This window comes from Seriola dumerili, unplaced genomic scaffold (assembly GCF_002260705.1).
Source record: "Seriola dumerili isolate Sdu_G_001 unplaced genomic scaffold, Sdu_1.0 BDQW01000002.1, whole genome shotgun sequence".
In the NCBI taxonomy this organism is placed as follows: domain Eukaryota; kingdom Metazoa; phylum Chordata; class Actinopteri; order Carangiformes; family Carangidae; genus Seriola; species Seriola dumerili.
Genome location: NW_019174257.1, coordinates 9,471,835 through 9,483,859, shown reverse-complemented (window position 1 = coordinate 9,483,859; position 12,025 = coordinate 9,471,835).

The following is a 12,025-nucleotide window of genomic DNA, read 5'->3' as shown; positions in this document are numbered from 1 at the left end:
GAACAGAGGGTCATCAAAGCCACACAGCTATTTTATGTTTTTGTATTTACGGTATTTGAGTCAGTATGTGTGATGCTGTTTGAGTGATACAAAAAGAAAACAAAAGCAGAAATATTATATGCAAAGAAAAATGTGCAAACCAACAATCATCTGTATATCAAAGAGAAGGAGGTAAGACCTGTATAGCATGTGTGTCAATGCGCACACAATTTACTTTTATATTTTTATGTCTTCAGAGGCACAAAGTATGTGTGTAACTCCTAAATACAGTAGGTGCATAGGTCTATAGATTTGTCTATCTGTATAATTCAGTGTGTAAGGGCTAAGATGCGTCTTCAGAGTCACACCTGTCTGCTGCAGTTTGCACTGAGGCGAAGGGAGGCACAACAGGCATACAGTGTCTATACAGGCCAGTGCACCTGGAGAGAAGGACTTGATGGCTGAATGTACATAGAGCAACAGGACATAGAAGGGAATATCTAAATTTTGTTTTCCCCTGCAATCAGCTGTCTAATAACATTGTATTATTAAAGTTTAAGTATCATATTTCATCAATTACAGCCAACTATTTTTACAGTGACTTTAACGCTTTTGAAAATCCACAATACCGCCTAAAGTTTTCATTCCCATACTGCACCACTGCCTAAAACAACTATCAACGCTTTATATCCATGGGCACTAACTGGTATAAAGAAATGCAAACTAATATAAATTATCATAAAAGCCACCATATAAATTACATATGACATTATTTACTCACTTACTGGGATTCTAGATGAAAATTATGTCAAGTGTGTGTTTACTGGCCATAATTCCATAATTACAAATACACAGTAGGTCTGTTCGACTACACTGGTAATACCATGTTAAACCATGAATTGGAGTGTAGTTATTAGGCTTTAATTCTGTGTTTTAGCTATAATAAAATGACCCCTTTGCTCACAATTTCACTATACATTGTACTTTGAGCAGAACAATATATAATAGTACTGAACTTGACTATATCTTTATATTGATTTATGGAAAGCAATACTCTTGAGTAGTCAATAGACTGTACTGCCTTTGCCATTACGACTTTTTAAAATAGCCATTCATAAAGTGACTGTGATTCAGAACATGTAATCAATGCAGCCACTGCAGACTAAGAGGAGACTCTCAAGGTAATGCAGGAAGTACTCATTCTGTTCAGTCTAACTCTATCTTCAGCTATGTACCAGTATAGTGTGACTTGGCCTGTGGCTTGGCAGTGGATCGACACACTGAAGACCCGTGTGTGTATGTGTATATTTGTGGGTGTATGTGAGTGTACGAAGCTGTGACCTCAGATGTGTACAACACCTGTGTCCACTAGGCGTTACGACGTTGCACTAAAGACCTGCAGCTGCTAAAACTGTCTCTCTCTCTCTCTCTCTCTTCCTTTCACTGGGTCACACATGTTTACGCACACACACACCTTCATGTTGCTCATAAGTATATACATGACATGTTAATACTGTATGTTTACAATATACATGCATACATCCTTCTACCTCTTACACATCCAATCACAAAACCCTAGTGTATTTTCATGGAGAAACACACATTCCCAGTCCATGGTGTTGGCTACTCACACACATACAGACAAACACACAAACACACACACACACACACACACACACACACACACACACACACACACACACACACACACACACACACACACACACACACACACTCTCTCTGCAGGATTATGACATGTTATTAATTGCCGCCATTATCAGCGACAGCTTGCCCGAGAACTGGGCCCTTCTCTGGGGGCGTGAGGCCCAGCGTCGCAGAATACAAAAAAGTGAGAGAGAGAGGGAAAGAAAGAGACACAGAGAGGGAAAGGGCACATTGAAAGAGGTGAGTGAGTGATGGAGGAAAAGAAAGAGGAGTGTGAGACTGCATGAAAGAGAGACAGAGACAGTGAAGGTGTAATGCGTCACACAGCGCGATGCAACACTCTGCCCAAAAGGGATTGTGGGATTGTGAATAATTTATCAGAAAACATTTTTCTTGGTCCTTTCCACAGACTCACAAATCCTCCCTGAGCTCTCTTTAGCTGGGGCTGGAGATAATGTACTGTGTGTGCTGTGTGTGTGAGGAAGTGTTATGTGTGTGTGTGTGTGTGTGTGTGTGTGTGTGTGTCTGTGTGTGTGTGTCTGTGAGCTGTAGAAGGATAACAACTTCTGCCTTACACAGACTAAATGGACATCTCCATAGCAACATACATGTACATTGGTGAATTACATTTGTAAACTCCTGCACAAAAGTACCCACATGCTGAACCCGTACAACACAGCCTATTCGTGTCACCAAAATGTTATTGGATGGTGGATCACACATGGTTACAGAGCCATCTTCTGTTCACACTTTATGAAAGCAAAGAAGATGGCAATTCATAAACAAAGACATCATCAAACTACCAATCTCACAGCTGAATCAGCGGCACAGAAATCTCTGAACCTCGTCACATGTTCACTGGCCCGTCAGATCTTTTCCCTGCTCATATGTAGAGCGAGAGAGAGAAATTGATTAGAAGGAGTTTGAAGGAGAATTCGATTGTCAACAGCGTCCTGGCATCAACTCCCCCAGCCCATTCATCTGTGGCAGCAGAAAAAACAGTTACGTGAACTGTCACACCCAACTCTACTGTTAATTTAAGGTAATTAGCAAGCGAGTGATTCCCAATACATCATGGTGCAACTGGCAGACTCCACAATATTTCACAGCCAATCTGTTACCTTTGCAGCCCCGCCTCCCTCCCCCTCCCTCTCTCTCTGATTCTCTCATTTCAGACACAGTAACTACACATGCAAACACATATCCCTGCTGACAAACACCAAAACACACACACTGACAGATACTGACACTCTCAGACAGGTTAATGTGGAAAATGAATGTCTTTTGTGCTATTTCAGCTCTCATAGTTACCTTCCTCACAATGTACTAGCATGCCAGCCTAATCTTATACTGTCATAGGTGTTTTAGTGTAAGTTTTTTTTTATATATATATAGGTTCAGATACTGAGACACTTCTCCATAGTGTATCGTCGGTAGGTAAATAATATTTTGGCCATCATTTTACAGGGACTACACTGAATAAAAATGTATTTTTCACTATATAGCCACACTTTGTGGTTTCCACCTTATTTTCGACATGCTATGTATCTAGATTCATAGACTTCAACGACACAGTCAAATGTACTACACTTCATACATGAGACTATAAACACTGTATTTCACTAGATTTGTAGCTAAATTAGCGAAGTTAGCTTTCTACCAGGCGTTGGTGCCATTAGGAAGTATAAAGACAGTGTGATGGGCAAAGGAAAGGAGAGAAGGAGAAAAAACACATTTGAGGGGCTGGTTAACATGCAGAAAAGGTGTCAAAATAACAGCTGCATGCTCCAGGGCATCACTTTCATTTCTGACTAAACAAACAGATGTCACATGTGTACTAAACATACCACTCCTTGGCCACAAAGTCTTTTAACTTTCTGACTTCAAAGATGATGACCTAGTGCTTAGGTACGTTTGGTTTAGGTTTCATGTCTGAGAGTGTATGTTTTCAGAGTCTGTGTAGTTGTTAATTTGTGTTTGAGTGAGTCTGTAAATTTACACACAATAGCAAATACTGTACAAAAAAAGTGTGTTAACAACATCCAACATCTGGTTTGTATTTACTTGTATGCCTCAGATTTTGGAAACAGGACAAGTGATGTAGAAACAGTGTATATTCCAAGATACTATCAATGAGTTTTTCAATCAAGCATATTTACTTAAAAAAAAAAATGTCTTGGTAAAAGACGTACAATAGATTATAAAGGCAGACCTAAGATTACAATTGAAAACTGTCATTATCCCTGTATGAGAAGGGGATTCATTTGGTGCCATGTTTTCTCAGTGACCATGGTAAACTTTTTGCCATTAAAACTGTAGCATTTATGGTTTACAAATGTCTTTGCCTCATGTACTACTGAGCAAGAAAATGTGACAGCTTGTGAAATGTATTGATCTCAGAAGTATGAGAGTGGAACTGAGAAATACAAAGGCATCTCTGATTCTTTTATGTACTGTAAATCTGCTGCTACCATTCGAAACAGTAGCTGGGCTAAATAAGACGTGTAAATGCCCAAAAGAGGGTGCAGTGCAGCAGTGGCACCGCTCCAGAGTCATCAAGCTAATAGTTTTATTATGTCCAGCATGCTGAAAAATGGCAGCACATTACTTCTATGTTGAACGATTGATAGAAAATCAACTATGGAACCAATAGTTTCATGTACCAACAGAAATTTGGGAAGCTTTGTGCTTTAATATTGTTATAGTTAAATCTTATCTATGGCTCTGCTCAGTTTCAGACAGTAAGTGAACTAGCAGGCCTCTCTCAGACAGAGCAGCTGGGGAGGTGTGAGACTACTTTAGCTCGCTGCACCACATCAATCTCTTAGAAGCTTTAAGACATTCACACACTTGTACACCCACATATGCATGTATCACACTTGCACTCATTCATATACCTGCCATGTTCTATAAAAGTCCCATGTTATAATAATGTAATGGCTAGTAGTTTAAGTTTACAATGGCCATGGTATAAATAGCACATAATGGTGTAAATAACAAATCACAAACCATGGTACTGATAATAGCACACTAATTTAAAGTAAAGTAGTAGTGTCCATAATAATATGTGTCTATAGACAGATACATGGTGGAATTACAATGGGTAAAGTATGCATGCCTAACTGAATGATATTTTCTGTGCAACTGGATTTATACCTTCTAGTTCCATAACGCTTTATTTGTAAGTATTGTGGTACTGTGTCTCTCTCATCAACACCAAATATTTAAAACAAACTTTGTACAAATTGTACAAACAAAGGATTTTTTTGAAAATGATCAGTTTTAAGCCACAAGCCAAATCCCAATTTGGAGCCAAGATTATTAATCAGTTTCACTAAAAATCTACTAACAGAAAGTGCAATACTGAAAGAAGTGTCCCGAGAGGACAAGAAGTTACAATTTTCAAGAACCAAGCACTAAATACAGTTATAGTAAAGAACAGGACTACACAATTACATTCAAAGATACCCTGTACAGGACTCTCATCAAGTCACCAAACACAAATTGTCATCCAATGATCACAAGAAAGTGGCAAGACAAAATATGTCAATGAAAGATGGAAGTTGAGATTGGGACTGACTGTTTAGGACAAACAGGAGGTATATGGATAGATCTTTTTATACTTTTTTGCCTCCCATCATTTGCGTCTGAGCAGTCTTCAATTTCTCCTTTTAGGTTGCTTTACTGTCATCATGTATGGGGCCTTCCAGGGATTCTCTTGATTGTGCTGGTGTGTGATTGTGTGTGTATAATCAACTCTACCTTATTGTGTGGTTAGCAAACAGAGAGAATACCATAAACACTCACCCTCCTTTGCGTCACCGTGGTTTGTTTCCCAAGGGCATGGCACCGCATTTCAAAGGGGTGGGATAAATGTCGTAGAGTTTGAGTGAGACTGGAACGTGGGGTCCTCTAAGGTGTGGTTCCTGAAGAAAAAAAAAAAAGAGAAAGAAAAATGGTTTTGTTTAAAATTATTCAACTGTACATTGTATTGTAAAACATCTAGCTTTGCTCTTAATTTGTTCTGATTTTTATTTCATTTTATTTATTTATTAAATTACTTTCTTTTGTCAATTAAATTTCCAGAACCTTACTTGAGGCAAATTTCTAATACAAGGTCAGAATATTGATAACACAGGAATGAAAAGAGTATTTTTCTGCTGGCACAGCAGTGGAAGAGTCGATACTGTCACTAGGCGCTTTTTGGCTTGTCCTGATGTCTAATTAGACTGTTAAGAGCCTGTAGAGCAAGTTAAGGTTGGGTGACTGAGCAAGGCCCCATCTACTTTAAACACAGTGACCACAGTGCCTTCCTCTGCCTCTGAACTTTCGCTTTAAAACAGAATAACTGGCTTTTTTGCTTACAAATTGGGGACAACCACCGGGTCTTGGTATAAAGCTGGCTTAGGTTTCAATGAAAGCACTGTGTTTTGAGTTGTTTTGATGTGTGTTCACCCTATAAGCTTCAGATGCTCCTTTGGAAAAATGTTCATGATTCTGCAGACTTTTTACTGGATACCTCAGTTTGAGTACTTTACACATAGTATTGTATTTCATTTTGAATTAACTGTCATGTTACCTTGACAGCATGAGGTTTAAGATGAAGCCATGCTGAGAACATGGGACAAAAACTATGAAGATCAGCAGAGCAAATCTGCCTGAGCGCCCTGCACTGTCAAACTAGCACATTGGAGCATTTGGTGTATTTGGAGAATGTGAGATGATCGCACTCAGTTTTTATCAACATTGCCTCAGTGGAAGTGAGACAGCGAGAGACACAGAGGGAGAGATTGGAGCAGTTGCTGGGGTCTGTAACAATCTTCATCTGATTTGTTTTTCCTCCTCTATCCTTACTGCCTCTTCTATCTTTCTCATTGTACCTTTTCTGTCTGAGTGAAAATGTGAGCAGACTCAGATCATCAGGTTGCTAGGCAACGCTGGTGGTGTGGAGGCACGTAACATTGGGATCCGGTTCCTGTTTTTGTTGGGTTTTAGTGTTCTTCTCTTTATCACTTTCCTGTTGGTTGTCATTCATCCTCTTATCTTTCTGATTCTGTGCCTTTTATTTTCTCTTCCTTTTCTTTTACCCCATTTCTTTTCCCTCCTTTCTGTCTGTATGACTGCACAGTGGAGATTTCCGTGCCTAGAAGATGTGCAGTGTCTCTAGCCAGCAGGAGCAGCAGCAGCCGTGAGCATTTATCAAAGCCGTGCTCCGTAATGACCACTCAGCAGTGGGGAAATTGAGCTGACCCCGAGGCCAAAGCTGTTAGAGGGGACTGGTGGGAAGGCCAGCAGGGTCAGGCCATCCTTGTCCCACCCACTTAGTGGGCAGTTAGCGCTGAACCATTAGTTTACTGTTTGGAGGCCTCACAGCTATCCCTTGCACAGTATACACACACAAATATGCACACATACACACTCGGACTCACACATAATGTGGACAACAGCCCCTCCGCCCAATCTTCAGCACTTCAATGTTTACCTGACACAAGTTGTAAAAGGAAAAGAGTCAAAGAAACCGAGGGGGTAAACTTTGTTGGCTGCCAGTAAATGCTTAGACTTGGCACTATCAGGAACCATTTCTCTGTTGTTGTACTGAAAGCAGGTCAAGACAATATGGGCAAAGTAAATGTAGCTTTATTTTACATTTTCTTTAAAGGATTGGGTGTTCAGTCCAAGTGGAAATGAGCCACAATACGCTGGGATTAACACTTGAATTCAAATTTGAGCCGATACTACATTGCATGTACATTGTATGTTTATTTATCTAACAGGGTGATTCAACATGTTATGACCTAAATCTGAGTTTCATCTACAAGAGAACACTGACAGGATTTGCACTAGTTTTATTCTGTCTTTTCCATTTTGCTTTTGGCCCATTTAATCTCTGTGTGTGTCTGTGTCTTCTGTAGGGATAAACTGGAAAGGTAATGTATGGAGTATACAGGCCCTCTCTCACATACATACACACATTGTCTCACACAGGGTGAATCCCCTGTGACGTCTGAGCCAGATGGAACTCAGTGTGTGACAGGCTTTCCAATCTTTTCAGACTCTTTATTGGCATCACCACACCATTTTTTTGTTTCACATGCAATGAACAATTTTCTTCACGAACACTCAAACATGACAATGCACATATTTGCATGGGTAATGTCTAATCACTCAGTCCTTGTAGATCAAACCATACATCTTTGACACCTATTTGCTTGACAATAACATTTTCAGTTTCAGAAAGTTAAAAGAAGTGTTAAACATACATAAATAAATACATACAAAAAATAAAGAATGAAATTCATTCATTTTTTGTAAACAAAAAGGTGATCGTCTGTAGTAGCATATTTGACCTTTGTTGGTCTTTCTAGATACTGTGGAGACATGACAATTGCCAGAGCTCGTTAATGCCGGGAAGCTGCACGGAGACAGATCACTGGCTCTAGTTAGCATTATTTAACTCAGCTATGTCTTCAGGCACTTGCTGACAACAGTCCAGGGGCTGCCATGGGGCAAAAAACCACAGGGGAGCCGCACACACAGACAATCAATATGGACGCAGATGGGAAGAGAGGTGGGGGCAGAAAAAAAAGAAGAGCTGGAATAGTCATTTTCGCTTGAGAGGCGCTCCCTTGAAAGCCATGAAATAAAAATCTGAACTTTAAAATTGATAAGGATTGATTTCGCTGACACGGGATCATAACATACACCCCTTTGGAGACTGGCAGTGTGAGGGCTTACAGATGCCTGGCGCATAAAGGAGAATGGGGAGGACGTAAATCTGACTACAGCACAGCAATTAGCCTTTTACTGTGGAAAAGATATGGAGAATCTTTACTGTTTCATCAAATGGCATTAGGCACGCTCTCGGCCTGGAGGTTTCTGTGGGAAGACAAATGCTAGAATAAACTTGTTTGGACAGATGGATTGGATGGAATTCTTCACAAAGTTCACTATTTTCCCTCATAGATCCATATAGATCACTAGCAAACGGTTAGTTCATTTGTGGCTTCTATTAAATGTCACACAGTGTTTGAGCAATAAGTACAGAGATACGCTCACCCTAAATGACATTTTCAACAATGTTTTCAAAGACGAAGTGTGCTGTCAGATACAGCACATTCTGAGTAAGTTTATCTCAATGTTCATGTGATAGCTGAGTTTATGGGGGGGGCAACATGGAAGCTGTTTTTATTCATATAATGAAAGTAGATCATCGCTGTTTTCATAAATATTCATTTGCAGGCCCTCTAATCATGTTATGAATCTGAAAACAACATTGTTTTTAATTGCGCTATCATGTATCCTTTAAAAAACAAATATTCAGCCCCCACTATGCAAATTAATTACTATTCAAATGAGTACCATAGAGCGGAGAAGATGATTAGGTTGAAGAAGAGAGAACTTGGTGCTAATTCCTACTCAGATGAGTGATTGGGAGGAATGAACAGGGAGGTCTTGATCAAAGCTAACATTGTAAGCTAACATTGTACTGTATGCTGGTGAGCAGATGGTGAGCCATAAATCCTCACCCAGGCTCTGACACATATTAGCATTTAGTTAGCAGCCCACAGCTTGCCAGCCATTTAGGTAATATCTCCATCAGATCACTTTGGAAATGGTGATGGAGTGAGTTGGGGGGATTTTAATGCTTTCCACGACTGTATTGTGCTTAGTTAGAGGGAACTCTGACTGTGCCATGAAGTGTTGCTGTTTGCAGCGGTGGGAGACTGCATGTGTTGACAAATGTGCTCATCACTGCCCATTTAACTGCATAAAGCTTTCACTGGCACCAGCAACTTGCATACCATCATCATTTACTTCAAGTGGATACACAAAATGCCAATATACCTGACTCACAATGCCATGGATTGGCAATAGCTTTCACATCATGGTAAAATGTTTATTTCAAATACATGTATTTTTCACATTTTGAATTAAAGTTGGAAGTGACCTTAATGGGCCATTCAGAGCCCATAATCATGAACAATTTGGTCGTATAAATATACTGACTGCAATGTTTAAGTGTACATTACATAAAACATACATTATATACTTATACAAATACTATATTTGTTTAGCAAATGATTAAGCTAGTTGTGCAATGCTAACAAGCTTTCCATTATGCTGATAAGATTTATTATTAAATTGAATGCCTTTAAAAACACCAACATCTCTAATGAAGTGATAGCTGTCTGAAACAGCAGCATCAGTCAGCTGCTGCACCCTGATGAGACATGAAATTCAACCACTGACAGAGGTCTTCAATCAAATAATCAAATCCTACAGTGAGACTATTACTGGTATTTGACATCCCGGATTTATGACAAAATCATATTCCATATGTTGTAGAGACATCAACAGACTGAAAATGTATTTTCAAGTCATCTGTCATTTCTGAGGGGAGTTGATATCACTGAACAAGTGCATGTGTCCCAAAGCCAAGAGACTACACTCCTGACAGAGATCAGAAACAGTTTGTTTCTTGCTGCACAAAGATACCCCATGGTGACCGATTTGATGGTATAGCTTGCCGTGTGGACTTAAACATTTCCAGCAAACTTTTTTCATTCTACCAAACTGGAGCATAGAACTGAAGAGTTTCTCTTTTTTATTCACTCATTTTTTGTTTTGTTCCGTTTTTTGTTGTCCATTACCAGATAATTTAAGGATTAGATGTGCTGTTACTGAAGCTACAGCCAAATTCCCAACATTTTTATTATGAATTTGGCTTAAAATACTGTGTATGCGAGCAAAGAGAGTAGGAGACAAGCAAACAGATAAAGGGCTGAAAGCAGCTGACACTAAGCAGAATTCAAATAGCCTATGATGTGTCCCAGACATAAAGTTTTGACCTCCTCTTGCTATAGTATAACGTTCACACCCCCTAACAGAGGCCCTTTCACATCTTAAAGACATTCTTAATAGATATTTCAGTCTATTATTTATATTATGTTTGGCTTCAATTATGGTTTTGTTTCCATATAACCCTGAAACATTTTTATTCCTTATTCAGCTGTCACATTTCTTCAACACCACGAGCACCAGTATCACACCCCATCTTTTGGTTTATGGCGGCAGATCTCTCCTTTAGTTTATTCTTGGTTTATGAGTTTGGCATTTAAACGGGGGATTGTGCTGAACTAATATAGACACTAATAAGAATATATTTATATTATCAAATCTTGTTCACCAGAAAAGTAAAAAGTTTAAATGCTGAATGATAAGGACTAAGACTATGCAGTAATATGCATGCATGCATTGCAACACAACACAGAAGAAATGCTGTAAACTCACTTAGTGACACTCACACACTGACAGATAGAGTGAATGACCCTCCTGCTGCATGGATTGGGTTGCAGTGTGTGAGCTGATAGTGAAAGGGCAACAGCAGTGAGAAAGAGCGAGACAGAGAGTGCAAACTATGTGTAGATGTCTATGTGTGTGTGTGTGTGTGTGTGTGTGTGTGTGTGGGGTTAATTGCGGTTCAACTGTGAGGAACAGCTGAGAGAGCTCATATATGGCACAGAGGAACAAGCATGGTGACAGGCAACTTGACAACACAACCTGTTTTATGGTGACAAGTGTCAAGTGTGTGTGTGTGTGTGTGTGTGTGTGTGTGTTTGAGAGAGAGAGAGAGAGAGAGTGACGGGGGAAGAAAGTGTGAGAAAGAGAGAGTGAAGACTGTGCTAAAGAAAGGCAGGTGATCAGTGAAGTGCCTGTCTGCCCACCCAACATGTTCACACGCCTCCTTTAAGAATAGCAAAGAGTCTTGGTAAGCAATTTCTACACCAGGGGTGCTGATGGGGAGGATTGTGTGTGTGTGTGTGTGTGTGTGTGTGTGTGTGTGTGTGTTAGAGAAACTGAACAGAAAAGAGGCAAAGAAGAAGCTGACTATCCTTCACCTGTCACCTAAAGTACCAACAGGAAAGGGATCTAAGAAAGATCACTGACTGTTTTCCTCTTACCCATGAGGCTTAGCAGGGAAGACAGCAGCAAAAGTGTGGTCTACTTTACACCAGGTTGCAAAATAAGTATTTGCCTGGCTTTGTGTGTGGCTCTGCCAGAGTTGCAGCTGTGTGTTTGTGTGTGTTCTTGATGCATAAGCATGGGTTCAAATCATCAAAGCAGCACTCCTCAGCTCAGTTTTCAGTAAGCAGCTAAAGGTTAGACTTATGTGTTGCTACTTACAGTAACACACCGAGACTCCTTTACACCATATCATTACCACTACAGAACTCACCTGTCAATCACACCAATTGAGTGAAGCTCAAACCTAAATATATTTTCTCCATGGTAATTCAACATTTTTGGTGAACAAAAATCATTTTGACATCTGATCTAATATTTGTAAAGAACAAAGTTCATACCACTTTAATTCAAGTTT